This window comes from Sapajus apella, unplaced genomic scaffold (genome assembly GCF_009761245.1).
Source record: "Sapajus apella isolate SASKATOON/1434 unplaced genomic scaffold, GSC_monkey_1.0 scaffold24, whole genome shotgun sequence".
Taxonomy (NCBI): Eukaryota; Metazoa; Chordata; class Mammalia; order Primates; family Cebidae; genus Sapajus; species Sapajus apella.
The window spans coordinates 25,211,545-25,230,895 of NW_022436964.1; the positions used below are offsets into that span (position 1 = coordinate 25,211,545).

The window sequence follows — 19,351 nt, forward strand, 5'->3', positions numbered from 1 at the left end:
ATATATATATAAATACATTAAGGTCTTTTTATTCTTTGAAATAAGTATGCACATTGTGAGTGAGGAACCAAAGGATGAATGTCAGGACTTCTTAATTTTGAGGACAGAAGGAAGAGTTTTTATGTAAGGCATTGCCTTCAAAGAGGAACAGGTCTTAGCTGGAGAAACAGAGTCAGATGGGAAATAGCATTCTATGAAGATGAAGATAGGTGAAGACATAATTAGAGTGGCAAAGCCATTTGGCTGATTTACAGAAATGCAAGAAGTCAGAAATGTCTGCTGTTCGGAATAGATACTATAGTAAGACTGGACAGATAAAAAGGAGCCAGCTCTTAAGGGTCTGTGCATCCTATTATTAAGGTTTGAATTTAGTTCACAAATAACATGGGACCACTAACCATTTCAAGGATGTAAACTATGACTCTGTATGTATTAAAATCACTTACTGAGATAGCAACATGTGCATTTCATGGGGGGACCACACAGTAAAAAGGAGGTAAGTTAAAACCAATAACCAATAGCCAACATGTGATATTAAAGGATGTCTTCTTGACCCTTGAAGTCTAAACTTGATTTCAGTGTATATCTATAGATACAGATGTGTATATAAATACATAACTATAGCAAACATATGTAATATTGAATGACTACAAATTATGAAATGTAATCAGAAAACAACCAGCTATAATCATAAACCAGCCTTTTCCCCTTAAGTGTATCACACTTTATATTTTTTTCACAGTGACTAGCTCTTATCCTGCCCCTGAATATAATTCAGTCAGGTACAATTCTCTGTCTCTATTTAGGTATTAAAAAAACCTATGGTGATTTTAACACACAAAACATAGTTTTAATTCACTAATTAAAGTGTTTCAGCTCATGAATATGTCGAGACTCTGGGTTTGATTTTTTTTTAAGTTGAATCGCTTCTACTCCAGCCACCTTACTGTGGTTTCTGATCCTTTCAATGTTTTAATAGTAGGAATAGAGGAGAGATGAGAGAAACATAAATATATTGCTTAGCTGAATCTGTGGACGTGACATAATTCCTGTGCGCTCTGGACTTGGATGTCCAAAGCAGACTCTCTCGTATTTGTTCCTGGAATGTTGGGAAATACCCCTTCCACTCCATCTGCAGAGAGCCCTCTTCTGCATCCTCTAGGCTGCTAGCAATTGGCCTTTCTCTGTCAAGGTCATCTCATCCCTACGACCTGTGTGGGAAGTTTAAGACCACTTAATTGCATATTCTTCTCCTGTATGGCTCAAAAGTGGTCCCAGGGAAGTGCTTATTAATCCATTGTTCCTACGGAACCTGGAGGTGCCATTAACATCCTCAAATCAGACCTCTCCTTTGCTGCAACAGACCGTGTAAGCCAGTTTCTTACTTGTAGGCTTCTTAGGCTTAGCTCAGATATTAATCCACTACAGTCTATAATTCAAAGAGATACAGATTATGTTCCCTCAGTGGTCTTCTTAAAAACTCCTTGGAGTTTGTATGTATGTTTGGAGAAGGAGGGCATTCACGAAATACCTTTCTTCAAAAGAAATCTTCAAAACTCCTCCTTCAAAAAAACCCCAAAAAACAAACAAACAAAAAAAACTATCTGTAGTTGTAAGAGTCATATAGCTAGATCAAAGCCACCTATTTTTGAAAACTTTCATAACAACTCAGAACCTCAGTTCACTATATATGGTCTAGCTGAGTTAAGTATTAAGTACTATGTGCACAGTGCTAAGTCTTGTCCTGCTTAATTATTTAAACTCAATGAGAAAAGAAACCAAAGCCCAGAGAGGTTAAAGCATATGCTAAAGGTCACATTCTTGACAAATAGTGGACCTAATATTCAAAACCAAGGAGTCCATATCAGAAATATGTCTCTTCATATCGTAACCTTCATTGTATTATATTTGCTTAAATGCCCATCTTCTCTATCAGATTGCATTTTTTTCTGTTCACAATTACCACAGTAATGCTCCTCCATTTCTTAACACTGATTTGCTTAATGTTTTTTTAAATGCAATGCAAGATGTTGTATTGCTTCACATGCTATGTGGGTGTGCAGGTGTGTGTGTGTGTCATTTTTTATTTAATAACAAAGAAAAAAGAAGAAGCACAGCCAACTTTGGAAGAAAAATGATTTCAAAACATAAAATAGTATTGCTATAATATCTCATTAAAAAATAAGGAGGACCAGGCACCGTGGCTCACATCTATAATCCTAGCACTTTGGGAGGCCAAGGCGGGTAGATCACTTGAGGTCAGGAGTTCGAGATCAGCCTGACCAACATGGAGAAACCACATTTCTACTAAAAATAAAAAATTAGCTGGGCGTGGTGGCACATGTCTGTAATCCCAGCTATTTGGGAGGCTGAGGCAGAAAAATTGCTTGAGCCAGGGAGGCAGAGGTTGTGATGAGCCAAGATCGTGCCATTGCACTCCAGCCTGGGCAACGAGAGCAAAACTCCATCTCAATAAATAAATAAGGAGAAGCATCCATTTTTTTTTTGTCTACAAAAAAGAGAAATTAAATTTTATCCTGAATTTTAAACTCATTTGACAGCCACTGCATGAAACATGCTATTTTATTTATTGGAGAGACAAGGCAACTGACAATGCCCACTGTCTGATCATCCCTAGAAAGCTCTCTTTCACATGCCAAGAAACAGCTATCTTTCTGTAGAGTCCTTCTGTGCAGATTTTTATCTTAAAATCAGATAACTGATATTTTTTCCACATTTGCTTTATTCTGAAGAAGGTTGGGCAAACTACCACCCATGGGCTAAATCTGGCCCATTGCCTGTTTTTTAAATAAAGTTTTATTGTAACACAGCTATGTCTATTCATTTATGTTTTGTGTATAGTTTTTTTCTTGCTAAAATGGCAGAATTCATGAGTTGTCAAAGGGCTTGTATAGGCCAATAGTGTGAAGTATTTCTGATATGGCCCTATACAGCAAAAGGTTACTTACCCTTCTTCTAGACAGCTTAGATTGATGTAAAATCCTCTTCAAAATACCATTGCATAGTATGTCGCCCACCTTCAATTTACTTTTTTAACATTTATCCATTTTTTGTCTTGCCTTTTTAACCTTGTTTCATTTTTATTGTCTTTTCCATATATTTTTAGCAATTTTAATTTATTTTATTTTAGTATATTGCATGCATCTTCAAAGCTACCCTAAATTCTTTTTGAAATACAATAGCATAATAATAAAATTAAAATATTCCATGGTATTATATACATTTTACAAGTTTTCTCAAAGTGTATTTTGTTTAAAATATAGTTGAATATAAAGAAATCAAACAAATAAACAACCAAACTTATATTTTAAAAACTATCTCCTTTTGTACTGACTTATTATTTTGTTTTGAGACACCACCACATATTTGTTTTCTAATTTCATAAGCTTTAGAAGCACCAGTTAATGTTTTTAACCAAAAAAAAAAAAGCCTACAAACAAAAATAATAATTCAATTTTCAACTTTATTCTTTATTTACTGAGAGGAAGAAAGCCAGTCCATTTGTTATAGGGTAAAGTTGAATAAGACCTTAAATCATTTATCTATTTAAAGTATTAAGTACTATTTTTTTAGATTAAAAATATTTATTTATATTTGTTGATTGATTTTTGTAGTAAAGTTGAATGAAAATTAATGATGTCCTGTCTCTGTATAATAAAAATAATTTGCATATACACTTTTCATTTCATGAAATTTCATTTACCTATAATATATGCTTCTGTCATAGAAATAACCACTGGGTGCTACAAAGTGCGTATATAACTTTTTATCAGTGGAAGCCAATTTGCATAAAATTGTATTAGCCTTCTAATTGAACATTCCCATCTTATCTAATACACTGTTTGCTTAGCAAATCTTATAGAGCCTCTTTTTTGCTTTAACTTTTCTTATCAAAAACTTTCATGGTATTTCTAAAGTTTTATTTCACTTTATATAATTTAAAACCCACCACAGGTAATATATATAAAGGTCACACTACAAAAATCTCTGTTTGACTCCTAACCAATTCTATCCCATGCTGAAGTTCCTATACTCAGTGTTTCTAATTCAATGCTAAGAGGACTTTTACATTTTCAAAGACATTTTGATAATGAATAGATGGCAAGTGTTGGGAAAGCAAAGATAAATCCCAGGATTATATTCCAAGTACTTCTCTTCAGCTTGTCATGCTAAAGTTAGGAGATTAAAGTGAGAAAAATCGCATACTAAATTTTCCAATAAAAAAATGAGGTAGGTTCTGGTTATAAAGAAAGTCTCTTTACATAGACTTTATTATGCTGATGGTCAAATCATACCCCTTAGATATACGGTGATATACAGAGGCAGCTTTGTTATTCCTTTTTTCTGTTTCTGCCAAAGTTAAAAAAGATTCTTTTGTATTTTGCTTTATGGTTGAAAAACAAAGATTTATTACCATGTTTAATACCCCTGGGCTGATTTTGGAAATTTCAGGTTAAATACAGTCTAAAATGGCATCTGTAGTCTGAGGACTCAGCACAGCTATGCCCAATCCAAAGAAAACTAAAACAACATCAATAGCAGCAGCAACAAAGACACTAACTTCCTGGTGAGCTTAATGATGTTTCATTGTAAATACACCGCCAACAGTTTTAGGAAAAGTCCTGTCCTGTCCTGGAGCTGCAAGATTTGATGGCTCTGCCATAAGGGATTAGAAGGGGTTGATATTTATCGTCGTTTTGCAAGCACCACAGATCCTTTGTGTTTTTTCATTTGTATTCATTTTATTGTGCAATTAAACTACGCTAAGGCCATAAAGGTTTTCTGAAAATTATTTAAACTTTTTTTCAACTTAAGAGGTGGTTATTTATCCACACAATAAATATACCAACCTGTGATTACAAAATTGGATCAAAGGATGCCAAAATAACACCAGAGAAGCAATTTTAGATAACTGTGTTTAGATTTCTCAGAAAAATCTAACACTAAGCTGAATTATTTTTCTGAAACCCATACCTAAAATATTCCTTAGAGTTCTTGTTCAAAATCATTGTGATGTGTAAGGTTCTTTGTCCTTCAAAATTTTCCTTATGTTAGATTTCACTGTGGCATCACTGAATAGAAAAAAAAATAGATTGGGTGGTTTGATTTTAGGGAAAAAGTCCTTAAATGAATCTTTGGTCTTCTTGCTTTTGCTACCTCATTAATCCTAAATGGTGTTAGTCAGTTGAGTCTAATAGCTGCGAGTGTTACTACCTTGGTCAGCTCCAAATTATAGTATTGATTAATGGATTGTCTTCTTCCAGTTGTGAATTATATTAGTGCTGGCCCAGGCGGCTTGGCCTGAAGCCAAAGCCTAAGTTTCAATGGAAGGCAACGAGCAGTGAGCAGTTTCACTCTTTCTCTACTGTGGTTAAGTGGATGCTCAGAAAAGAGAAAGCTTTGAAAAGATGATTTGACTAAAAGGAATGCACTAAATATAATGAATATGTGCTTATTGATCAATCCAAACTAGAGAAACAAGTAGGAAGAGAGTAAGTCAACAATTCATCGTTTCTTTACCCCAGACTTCCAAAACAGTCTTAAAACAATTGACTGGAGAATGAGAGTAGGAGGGAAGCAAGATGGTCCAGAATGATAATGAACCAGCCTCAGGATCTGTGTAATTAAGTCCAGATGCGAGTGTGGTGACTGTGGTGCTTTCAAACGAAGGGAAATTTAACGTGGGTTCCGGGCTCTTCTATATCATAGGCCCAGCTGTCCAGGAAAGCTTAAGAAACACCTGCCACACTGCGGTGCCACCAGTGCAGCAATACCATGTTCTCAGAATAATATAAACATTACAAATTGAAAGTCAAAACAAGAGGGGCTGGTTTCTTGTTAACTCTCTGCTTTAAGGAAGAACATAAAAGGGTTGAGTGTGCTTATCATTGATTCTTGTGGAATGAGAAAAGCTAAATGGGGCATTGAGAGGTTAATAACTTTCACAGATCCATAAATCTGAGTTTGTTTGCTGCCAGATCAATTCCTTTTCCCTGTAAAATGTGAAGAGAAAACTGGTATGGGATGGAGTATCTCTGATTATAAGATTATATTACATATATAAATATAATAAGATTATATTTGTAATCATTATTGGTCTTTCTTTTCCATATGGACAAAATTATACTTGGTTTCACAGGGATACAGAAAAAAAGAGCTTTTCTACTTCAAGTAAAGAGTAAAAACATGAAAAAATGAGGGAAGTGATTCAAGGGGATCTTAAATTTGAAAGCATTGACATCAAATATCTAGACGATTGTCATAAATGGAAAGTTTTGGGGAACAATTGTGAATATGTGGAAAGCAGTCACAAGGTCAAATACATTGATAGGAATTAGAATTCTGTGGGAGTATTTTCTATAAGAGAAGAGAAACTCCATGTAGACATATTGATGAGGAAAAGAACTACTCTTAACAGAAGCAGTGATGTAAGAGCCTCTTGGCATGGATTCTGCAATGAAAGTTCAAAGAATAAATCTCCACAAAATATAAAGGTATATTAATTCTTCATAACTGTCTCAATGATCTGGAGCAAAAATAAAGCTAAAAATTGGAAAGACATAATCATCATTTAACAAATATTATTATAAAGTAGGCTGTTTATGATAGATGCTAAGGATATTATAGATGGATGACCAAAACAAGAAGCATGTCTTCAGGGTAATCTGTTGAGTAGTTAGTAATTCAGGCAACTCACAGCATAAATGGTATACAAATCCAGTGTACCAGTGATTTGAATAAATTGCTGCATATTTTAGTAAACTAAGTATTCTCTAAGTGAGCTAATTATAATCTTAGCTTTTTTTGGAAAGGATACAAATATAATTCATCCTAGTAAATTCCTCTCACTCAGCACAGAGACCCTAACACAAAATGAGTGCTGACTGAATATTTGTTGAAAAAGAGACCGTATAAGAATATAGCCTTTGAATCAATTTCCTTCCAATGTGCTTTTCCTAAAGAAACATAGTAATAAAGTCAACGATGAGATAATAGTAAAGTAAAATGTTTGGGATCCCAGCATGTATAAATATAGCTATTTTTATCTGTTCTTCATCTCCTCTCCTTACCTGAATAAATCTGATTAACCCTTTACACACTTTATTTTCTGGAGAAGTGATCCCTTCGCCATTTGGAATGGATTAAGTGCCCTTATCTGAAGCTCTGTATTTCCCACAGTTTGGAAATATTTGCACTCTCCTATAATTGTTTATTTCATTGGCTTATTCATGAAAGATGTGCTGTGTCTTTTTACTCTTCTATATGTTCCCTAGGCCCTGGCAAAAGGTTTGGCATATAGATAGCACTTGGTTCTTCTAGCCTGTGTCATTCTTGACCGCTCTCCTCTATACCTCCCATCTGGGTGATTTGCAAATCCAGGTAGCTCTACCTTCAAAGCAATGTCTATCTAGAATTTAACCATTTCTCCCACTCCCAAAGCCATCACCTGATCCACTGCTTCCCTGCATTATTCCAGTATCCTACACCTGCCACTGATTTGCCCCATTTATTCAGTTCTAACTCAGAAGCCTAAGTGATTCTCTTAAAATACAGATTTGATCATGTCCAAAATATTCAGTGAAAGACCATCTTCTGTTCAAACTATTCAGTGAGAGATCATCTCACAAAGAACTAAAGCCAAAATTCTTACCAGAAGCTAACACGGGCTTCGCTTATTTCTCAGTCAGCGTCTCTTCCTGACTCTCCTCAGACTTTCACTCCGGACACGTGGGTCTTCTTTCTGCTCCTCGCTTTAGGTAAGCTTTCTCCTTAGGGCCTTTGCACCTGCTCTTTTCTTATCTAGAATGTTTTTCCCCTAATATCTACATGACTCACTCCTTTACTTTCTTCAGAGTTTTACTCAAAAGTCACCTACTCAATTGAAAATTTCAATATTCTCCTTACCCAATGCTTTAATTTTATTTCCCTGCTTAATTTTTTCCTAATAGCGCTGATTTCAAGTCTGGTATTCAGCAGGTAAAATAAGCTTCCATTCTGTGTAGGTGGGTGTCTGTTCTGATGCGTTGGTATCCATTCGTGCTGGTTGTTAAGTACAGTCATGGGTCGCTTAACACCGGGGATACATTCTGGTAAATGCGTTGTTAGGCGATTACATCATTGTGCAGACATCATAGAGTGTCCTCACAAAAACCTACTAAAATCATAGCCTACCAGTGTACCTATATGGCATAGCCTTCTGCACACCTAGGCTATATGATATAGCCTATTACTCCTAGGCCACAAACCTGTATAGCACGCTGCCGTGTTGAGTACTGTACACCATTGTAACACAATGGATGTGTGTATGTAAACATAGAAAAGGTACAGTAAAAATATGCTATTATGCTCTTACAGGAGCACTGTTGTATACACAGTCCATGGTTGACCTAAACCTTGTTAGACAAAGCATGACTCTATTTTAAATCTCACGTCTGCTCATCGCTATCTAATACACCCTACACTTTGCGTGTTTCTCTTTACCATTGGCATCCCCCACTCCAATGTGTCCTTGTTCAACACTGTATCCCAATATCTGCAGTGTCTGGCCCACTTTTCTCTACTTGCATGCTCTTATGTTAGCCCATGCACAATTTCACCTTAAAAAGTGTAACAAATGCCGCGGAGAATGAGAGATTCTACAGACATATATTTTCTAGGTAATTAAACCTCTGTTATAATAAGGGAGTTCAGAATCTTTTAAAAAATACTATGGTATTGCATGCAAAAATAGTTTGAACTATAAAACAGAAATATTCCATATACCATACAGCGCCCCCCCCAAATAAAACATTACCAACAGGAGAAAGATAGCTGTAATAGTTATACGGAATACTTATTTGCTTTCTTCTTGTCTCCATGTAATGGATTATGAACTCCTTGAGTTCAGGTATCTTTTTTTTTTCATCTTTGTATCTCCATCATCTCAAATAGTGACTGATTAATAAATATTCAATAAAAAGATGAAGAAAAACGGGACTTTAACATATCCACAGTTACCCATTTAAGACATACAAATCATCACAACTATGATTTCCTTTACTATGCTTACATACTTTTATTTTAAACAAGGTAAATTATTTATACATATTCTTATTGGCTCAAATATAACCTTCTAGGTTATGTTTTCTGAATGTGTGTATTTATCTGCCTTAACAGTTTTCAGGAGCATAATCCTTGTGATTGAGGAGAAGATATTATATATTCATAAATCCTATCTTAGCACTACTATGGTTTTAAATTGTGTAATATAATGTTCTCTCTCTTAGATAAATCGTAAACAATTGTTTCCAACAAAGGATATTTCATAATCTCATTCAATAACTATAGATGATTTCTAATATTTCAAAATGTGATTTAAAAATATGATTCTGCCTAGAAAAATCTAGGATCAGATTTAGAAATAATTTTTATAAGTTTGGAACCATTTAACATGCTAATGATTTTTTCTAAGACCATGAGATTTACTTTGGACTGAATGTTTATGTCTCACCCCAAATTAATAATTTGAAACCTGATCACCCATGTGATGGAATTATAAAGGGGTGCCATTGAAAGGCGATGAGGTCATGGGATGAATCCCTCAGGAATGGCATTAGTATCCTTATAAAGAGTCCCCAGAAAACTGATTCATGCTTTCCACTATACAAGGACACAGCCAGAAGATCCCATCTATGAATAAGGAAATGAGCCCTCACCAGACACCAAATGTGCCAGCACTTTTGTCTTAGACTTTTCAGCCTCCAGAACTATAACAGTAAATTGTTATTTACATGCCATCCAGTCTAAGGGATTTTCTTGTAGCAGCCAAAATGGACTAAGACAAGATTTCTGTAAAATGTTGTCTTTAAGACAACCCTGTTCATCACAAGAACAATTAACTGCTAAAATGTTGTTAATAAATTATATAAGATCATACAAGGCATGTTTGTCAAATGTATAAAATATTGTTTAAACAATTCTTATAAACTTAGAACTCAAAAATATTCTTACTATTTTGTTTTGAGGAGGAATTTTCTTCATGTGACCCTATTGTATTATTCCGTATTTCTACTGGCCCAAGTACCTCTCCTCATGTTCAGCACAGCTCATGCTATGTACCCCCATCCTCACACCATTGAGTATTTGGAAAGCTGGTCAATGACTAGCAAAAACTCATATTATAAATGCAGAGCCATATACAATGGATATAACTTAATGCCCCAAATTTGTAGCCCTGAGAAAAGAAATAGCACAAAGTCTTTTATATATCATTCTTGAGCTCAACTTCTAGGTAATCTTCAGCTGAGACTGCAAGTCCTTCCCTCAGAATAACAAACGTGCAGCTATCAAGCACCAAAATTTTATAATTTCAGCAACCTAACATTACTACTCTGATATTTCTTCCTTTATAAGCAGAAAAACAGTTGAAGAGCATGAGGCAGATAAATTTAAGGTCTTCATATTTAAGAAGGTTGTCAGCTTGAAAGTCTAACTCTTCTGGTTCTATACCCTGCCACCTATAATTGAATGTAATTAAAATTATTCAGCTTATTTATTCGGTCATTTATTTCTAGAAAGGGGCATCCAACTTTTCATGAACATAATCATTGATGATTTAACCATTAAGGTCACTCTCAGGAGGAGTAAGAAGTCAGCCTCTATCTATACCTCTATGCAGGCTTAAAAACCATTCAGTTTCTCCTAATCTTCTTTACATAGGGGCTTTTCTTCCTTTTTGTCCACTTATTAGGTAATTTCCAACTTGATTACTAAACTATGATGAGAGACATTTAAAAATAGACCCATGTGAATTGCTATGATTTGAATGTCTCCATTAAAACATATGTTGAAACCGAATTACTAATGCAATGGTGTTGGGAGGTGGGGCCTTTAAGAGGTGAGTAAGCCATGAGGCCTCTGCCCTCATGAATGAACTTACGCTGTTATAGTAGAAGTGTGTTAATTATCATGGGCATGGGTTTCTGATGAAAGAATATGTTCTGTCCCCATTTCCTCTTCCTGTCTCCTAAAATCATTTCCACCTTCCACCCTTCTGCCATGGCAATGAGGCACTTGCCAGATGCTAGTGCCATGATCTTAGATTTCCCAGTCTCAAGAACCATGAATCAAATATACTTCTGTTCTTTATAAATTACCCAGGCTGTGGTATTGTGTTATAACAGCACAAAACAGATGAAGACATCAATAGAATTCAATTCTAGATGGTTAGATGGTTAAAATATGTCCTATGAGTATCTATCTATCTTAGCAGGTTTTTTTTGTCTTTATATCCCAAAGCTCACCTGTGTTGTTTCATTTTCATACTGCTATAAAAAAACTGCCCGAGATGGGGTAATTTATAAATAAAAGAGGTTTAATTGACTTACAGTTTAGCATGGCTGGGGAGGTCTCAGTAAACTTACAATCATGGTGGAAGGTGAAGGGGAAGCAAGGTTCTTTCTTCACAAGGCAGCAGGAAGGGGAAACAGCCACTTATAACACCATCAGATCTCATGAGAACTCACTCTCAAAAGAGAACAGCACGGGGAAACTGCCCCCACAATTCAGTTACCTCCATGTGGTCTCTCCCTTGGCATGTGGAGGTTATGGGGATTACAATTCAAGATGGGACTTGGGTGGGGACACAAAGCCTGACCATATCACTGCCCTAATTGTTTTTTAGCTTCTATTTTTAGAAGTGAACTGATGAGTACTGACCAAAACTACCGTGAAACATTTATACTTTATATTCATTAATGTATTACATAATTAGAAAATATATTAAAAACATCTGTATAGCATAATCATCTTAAATTTTTTTGTCATTATGAACTCAAATTAAACTTACTTTAAAAATAATTATGTCTAATGCTTGAGCAATTTAAGCAATCCAAACTGAATGATCTTTCAAAAGTAATTATGGTGAGCAAAAAAATAATTATAGTAAACAAATGGTTAATGCTTAATCCTATTAATCTTGACTTAAAAATGACAGATACAACCAAATCAATTTAAAAAGCAGCTTAAGAGGCCCCTATTTATAGCAGTCCATACAAAAATGGCTTTGTACTTTAGTTGTGTTATAAGGGCATCTTAAAACATAAAAGACAGAGTTAATTTTAAAAGCTAAAAGTATCGTGGCCTGATGAGATCCACATACTTATGGTGGTATCCAGACACTATTGGCTACATGGTGCTCAACTGTAGGCATCAATTTGAAATGTGAAATATTTTACTGATGTGCTAGGAAAAAGATAATCAGATGATGAAATATCTAAAACCCCTCTTATAATAGGAATGGTGAAGGAACTACAGATATTTTGCATAGAAAATAGAAGACTGAGGAGAAAAAAGGCAGGTAGCTTTTGTATCAGTGTAAGAAAGACCTTTCTTCTAATTAGAGATACTCAATAATGAAAGTGAGGTTTATGTTTAGTTTTAATCAGAGTCTGGCTGACTGTGTGTTACAGGGAAGTAACCTACAAAGAGATTGAACTGTGACCTCCCTTAGTCTATCTGCCTTAATTTGCCTGCCTGCCTTTTTCTTTCTTTCCCCTCCCTCTCTGGTCTTCCTTTCTTTTCCCTTCCCTTTCCCTTCCTTTCCTTTCTCTTTCCCTTTCCCTTCCCTTTCCTTTCCCTTTCTCTTTTCTCTTCTTTCCTTCCTTTCCTTCTTTTTCTTTCTCTCTCTTTTTCCCTCCCTTCCTCCTTCCTTCTTTCCTTCTGTCAAAGGGTAATGTGGTTTTAAACACAGAATAAAAATTATTTGAATCACGGGTATACTACCAAATATCTTTTATTATCTTAGGCAGGTCATTTGCCTTCTCTGGGTGTAAATTTGTCATGTACAAATCAGGGCCTGGGGTCTTGAGAGACTATTTTAGTTCTAATATTCTCTGACCATGTAAATGTAGACATATTGGCAAATTTTAAGTCTACTCCCTATGAAGAATCATTATAATGATGGGCTTTTAGAGCAGAAAAGCATTTAGTCAACCTCCACACAAGTCATTAGATTACATGTATTATTGTTTCTACATTGAATTGCTAGTAAATCATTTCAATAAGTCCTTCTTTTAAATGCTGTATATATAGTGTAAAAGTTGTCTACTACCCTTGAATGAACAAATGTGACTCTCTCAAGCAGAAATGCTCTGGGAACACCCTGCTGAGCTTTCTTCTTCTGGTCATACGGTGTGCATACACAATTAACCTTCCCTTAATTAGATTAACTTGTTCTTTACCTGGGATTGTCAAATTAATACTGTAATCAAAGATCTCTATTAGAGACCCGAATATGTTCCTGCTATGTGTAATGCTAATTACTTCTTTACTAAAAGTCACTAAAAACAGGCTCACTTAATGGTATGCCTTAGTTGGAAGATCTGGTTTATGTCTCAAAGCTAGTACTACTCAGAACTTTACAAACAATTCTTAAAATCACCTAAAGAAACCTTAGTATTTCTGATTTTCTTAATTGATGAAATTCAAGATTTAATACAATTCCAGACTATTCCTACTTACATGAAAACATTTATAAGCATTGGCACTGGTTCTTATATTAAAACATGATACTGCATAGCATTTAATCAAATGTTATTTATAAAAAATTAAATTGCTCTTGCCAAAATAAGCAAAGCATTTCGTTGTACAACCCACAGCATTATTAGGTTCACCCCACATATTTCTAAATTCAGACATTTTAACAGTTTCTGGCTAGCATTAGCTTGATCCAATTATGAAAAGTGACACTGATGATTACATGACAAAGACACCTCACTTAACCAAATTGACTAAACTTGGTCAATGTCCCCAAGGCAAAATGCTATGAACCACTAGCTGTAGACTAGTATATTCAACATCAACAGTATTTTAAATACCCTCTAACTTTCTCAATCAGCCATTGACGAAGTATCCATGGTTTCAATGTGTAGACACTGTGAAAAATACAAAGACGAACAAAAACACATACACCCTCTTTTTAAAAAGTTTACAGTCAGACACTTAAGGAGGAACAGGCAGGATAACGGAAACCTGATTCTTTTGCCATCTAGTTAGATGGTTTTGATTCTCTCAATCAGAAACCGTCTTGAAATAAAGTAATCAATTAGATCTCTGAAGTTTCACCTGGGTTTGAATTCTTATGGAACGTGGCAAAATATTTCATTTCTCTAGTTCTCAGGTCCCTCATCCTAACATGGAGATAAAGCACAGACCTCAAAGGTTTGCTGTGAAGAGTAAATGACATACATGTACAATGCGTTTTGTATATAATATGCATATCAAAAATAAATGTTAAAATAAGGGATAAAGGATACATTAAACAAGAAACCTCTTTTTTTGGCAAGAGTGAAAAGTTAAATATCTTGTGTTATAGTTAGATGCCTACATTCAGGACTGATGTATAACATGTATGCACTACAAATGGAAAGAAGAATTTCTTTCTTTCAGGCAATGCCCTAAAACAACAGCAGCTAGTAAGCTGGTGATCTTGAATAAGTGGAAGAAAAGACAATTTAGGAAATACTGATCAAATCTAATACCCAAAATAAAGTATACTGAGTTTTACCCAAGTTTTTGACAACATGTCTTATTACAATATTTTTGTAAACAATATGGAGAAGATGGAACTAAAAAGAGTCAGGTAGATTTATTAAGTGGGAAATACCATAAAAAAGACACCAGAATATGTAAATATTAATTTGAATAGCACTTTTGGACTTGGCTCAGAGTTCTGTTTTCAGTAGAGCAAAAATACCATGGAATTTGAAATTCAGAAAGGCTTAGGCTGGAGTTCTTGCTCTAACTCATTAGCTGTGAGAGCCCTTTGCCTCCTTGACCATCAGTTTCTTTTGTGACAGAATCATATGAAGATAACCTAGAAAGCCATTCCCTTTATGCTTGGCACATACTAAGGGCTGAATAAATGATATCAATAGTAACCATTGTTATTTTCACTTTAATTTTATTTTTGTAATAAGATGAAGGTGATTATGGTATCTTGTTTTCATTTTTAGACACTTTGAAAATACAGGTAGACAAAAAGACCTTTTCTCTAGGTAGGTAGTTACATTCTTTCTGTGTTCTATGATTCAAGCATCTATTCTGTTTTCATAAGGTGAACTGCTAAAATGTGTTCCCTGTTTTCATTTTTGAACATGCCTATGTGTGAGCAGATTCCTGATGTTCTAAATTTTAATAAAAATAACAATAACAACATCTACAGACAAATTTATATACCTCCTACTATGTCAAATACTATTCACCAAAGCAGCTTTCACATATGAACTCATTTAATCTTCACAACAGCCACCAGAAATATGATTATTATCTCTATTTTACAAATGAGAAATATCAGGCACAAATTTGCATAGTTTGCTTTAGATCAGATGGCTAAAAAGTAACAGACAATCCAGGCAAATGTAAGTCTACAATCTATGAAATTTGCTCCTTATAATAGAACAGTTCTGTCTTGAAGAAACAATGTCATTAATGGAGGCACATTTGAAATATTTCTATTAGCACTAGATCAGACAGAAATAGAACTAAAAAGAAAATAGGAACTTCATTTGTATTATTAGTTCTACAGAAATAAGTACTTTGGACTCCCAAACAACTGTTTTTTAAATGAACATTGGAACATAATGTGCTTGGAAAATGGAAACTGATTCTATACAAATTGCTGAAACATAAAGCAAAATGAGTAGTATTGTAAGAGAGTCATAAACAAAGACACAGAGGAATTCAGAAGAAGACATCAATTTGACTCGGGGTATATAAGAAAGCGTTTTGGGGAAGGTGAGCTGAATCTTAATATATAAAATTGAACAATGATGAACCACCTTGAAAACAGGCTGAAGGCCTGAAATAAATTTACTACAGTCTTCATTATCTCTTATTTGTTTGTTGAATTATCATCTTATTTGACTTCAGTGGTACTGTGATTTCTGAAGGACATTTGTGTACCTTCTCCATACGCAGATATTTCCATTTTCTTAGAGTCACAAAATACATCAACCGCAAAATAAGATTAACAGGGGATATGGATGGTGTTACTCTTTTCTTTAAACTGAGAATGTAAAAATTTAGCATATAAGAGATTTGGGCGTGCTAAGGAAATTTTAAACCTCATATACTTTATTTAGAAAGTTTATATTTAGAAACATTGATTTAAAAACATTTAAGTTTATCTTATAATTCATCACAGGTTTATTACTAGCCAACAGTCTCTGAATAACAAGTCAATAGATCAAATATGTCAGAGAAAGAACATGGGAACTGTTTATTTCAAAGAATTATCTTTTTAGGATTAGAAACATACTATTAAACTGCAATGGGTGAGAAAAATGTACTTGGCAGAGGATTTTAAACAAAAAGTATTATTATGATAGATGAAATGTTTATATTAGAGAAAGGATATGTAAGGAGACAAAGCTGTGTTAATAGCAAAAATTTTGTCACAAAATAGTGAGAACTGAATGCATTAAATCATAACCTGTTATTGTTTAACAAAGATTAGACTTTTTAAAATTTGCTAATCTATTCACTAATCTGTTTTCTTACTTTACTCCGTCATTAACAATAAATAGCTTTATAGCTTCCAGAAGAACCAAAATAAAGTATGTAGGCGAGACCACTGCCGAGGGCTAATCATTTCATAGCAGCAGCAGCTAAATTCAATCAACATTTAAATCTATAGGCATCTGCTCCTTCAATTCAGAATTTTAACCCATTGTTAGAGTTCCCCTACATTCAGGCCTAACATCATATATAATTCAGAACTGAAAAATAAATGTCTCATTGACAGGTTTCCTATTTGTGCTATTGTTATTAACATGTTATAATTTTATTTGTAAAGGAAACATCTACAGTAAAGAACAACCATTCTAACTAATATTTGTTGAATCTAACTATACATCTGTTACTGTATTAGGTATTGGGACCAAAAGAGGGGAAAGGGTTAAGAAGTGGTTGTGGACTCACCTTGTGTTAGCCACCGTAGGTGTTTTCAGACACAGTCCCTGGCCTCAAGAAGTTCAAAACCTAATTACAAAGATAGGAAGTAACAATTACTTTAAAAATATTTTAATCCCTACATTGTCTTTAAGATATAGGCTGTCACCCCATATTTCAGTAGGGACTGAGACAAAGAGGAGAAAAAGCAAGCTAGTTAATGAGAAACTGCTATGAATTTTATGAAATACAATGTTTAATTGAAGTAGTGAAATGCCAAAAACCAACATGGAAATCTCTATTCTTCACAGGCTATAAAGTAGTGAATATTGACTATTCTTTAAAATGTTGAATTGAGACTAACATATTCACCATAAAATAGCCAAATTGCCTTCTAAAAGCAGCAGTTTCATCAAGTCCACAAAACATCTTGGTCTGTTGTTTCCTACAATTACAGAATACATTTCGGAATATCTATCCTTTGGTCTTTAAATAATCAACGCCCCTAAGTTTTTAAGGGGAACACCTAAACCTTGGCGGCCGAGCTAAAGAAATTCCTTGCTTATCCTACTCCTTCGGGGACAAGTCAGCATGGAAAATTCCATCTTATAGGCATTACATTTATGTTAAAGAATTTCACAATTAATTTGACAAGATCCACACATCTGAAACATCATATAAAAAGGTACAATGTCAATTTCTCAACAGAATAATTTGTACAATATTTGAAGTCTACCTTAATGACTCTTTTTTGTATTGTTTTCAGAATTGCTTTATTTTGTCTAGTACATTTTTTTTCTCAACTCTTTTTAGCATATTAAACTCTTACTCCTCCTTCAGTTCGCAGCAAGGTTGACATCTCATGGGGAAAGACTTTTTGACATCCTGCGCCTACTAAGTTTCAGTTAGATGAATATCCTAGGCTCCAGCAAACTCTGAGTCCTTCCCTATCACACATTGTCATGTCACCCTGTGTCAGAGAACATGGCAAGCTGTTCACCAAAACATTTCCCTTTTCCTCCTGTTTCATAGCTAGACTACATTTTGTAGTTAGATGTGACTACATTCTTCACCATGGAATACAGTCTTAAGAACATCTTGCACATGATCCTCATTCTGTTTCCCTTACCAATATGTTAAATATTTAGGGACCTAAAGGAGGAAAGGTCCAAAAGACTAAAACAACAGGATTCTCCAGCCGCAGCTTTCAGGATCACCTCTCATTTCCACTAATAAGGTCTATTCACACTAGAGTGTTATAGAGGTGACCGTTCATCACCTGGTCCTGACTAGGAACATCTATTGGCATTGCATTTTATGTAAATGAGAAGTAAATTTCTGTTCTTTAAGCCATTAAAAGGGTGGGTGTTTATTATAGCATTTAGCCTGTTTGGTTTGTTAGATTTCCCTCATTAGATTGTAAGCTATAGTACCCTGTGAATACAGCAAGTAGTTTTGTCTTGTTTGAGGTTTCAGCTGAGCTCCTGACACAGAAAATAGCACAGACTTACCATCTCTCTCTCTCTGTTTTCTAAAATAACATGAATCTTACATGATAAGATGTATCGTGAAATTTTTATAGGAACTATTATTCTAAATACAGTTATTCCTCCAGGAATAGGGAACATAAGGCTTCATTTAGCACGGGCTGCAAAATATCTTTTGGTAAATACTTAAAGGTAAAATCTGATTTTGCTTAAGAGATCTCCCACAGCAAATGGAACACATCAAATTATGCTTGCAAAACTGTTCTTGTAGGCCTCAATTTGCAGGTTTTTTGTAAGACACTGAAAGCATTGCACAGCCTTAGTCAGAAGTAATGGGCTTGAATGCTCCTTGCTGCAGTTGTGGTGATTCGGAATGTCCTTTGAACCTCTCCTGGGATTTAATGCCAATGGAGAGAAAACGAAAGGTAACTTTCTTTCCTTTTCAAAACAATAACCAATCACAGAATCCAAGACCTTCTGCTCTGCACGTATTACAATGAAACAGCTTTTGAAGTCTAGACAAAAATAGAGACATCTGACAAGCAATATCAAATCTCAGTCAGCAGGTCTCCACGTATTTATTACTGACACTTCTTCTCTCCCTTAGCTCTAGAGTCAAATACACTCTATTCACGGATTCCTTTTAGGCAACCAACCACCTGCTTGGGGCCACTTCCAAAAGGTCTCTGCATAAATCTCACCCATCTGTCTCTCTTTGCTATTGTCCACTTGCTGGTTAAATTTAGTCTTGCTTAGCAGAACTTAACTTTCAGAGATTTACTTCATTTACTTTCAGCCCTACTTAAGCAAAGGGGATGATTGGATCTTCTGGCCTCCTTTCTGCATAATGAAGAGGAAACTTTTGCTGCTAGACATGCAAATGCCTTTTGATCTGGAGTAGAAAATCCTCAAGC

At 34.8% G+C, this 19,351-nt stretch overlaps 1 protein-coding gene across 43 annotated transcripts in view; it reads right to left on the reverse strand.

The window, feature by feature from the left end:
- Nucleotides 1-19,351, reverse strand: part of PTPRD (protein tyrosine phosphatase receptor type D) — a 2,321,819-nt gene that overhangs the window by 854,401 nt on the left and 1,448,067 nt on the right. For all 43 annotated transcript variants that reach the window (XM_032290736.1, XM_032290738.1, XM_032290724.1 and 40 more), the window contains one exon: nucleotides 16,981-17,040. The gene's annotated coding sequence lies outside the window, so the exon portion shown is untranslated. The remainder of the gene's footprint in view (nucleotides 1-16,980; nucleotides 17,041-19,351) is intronic.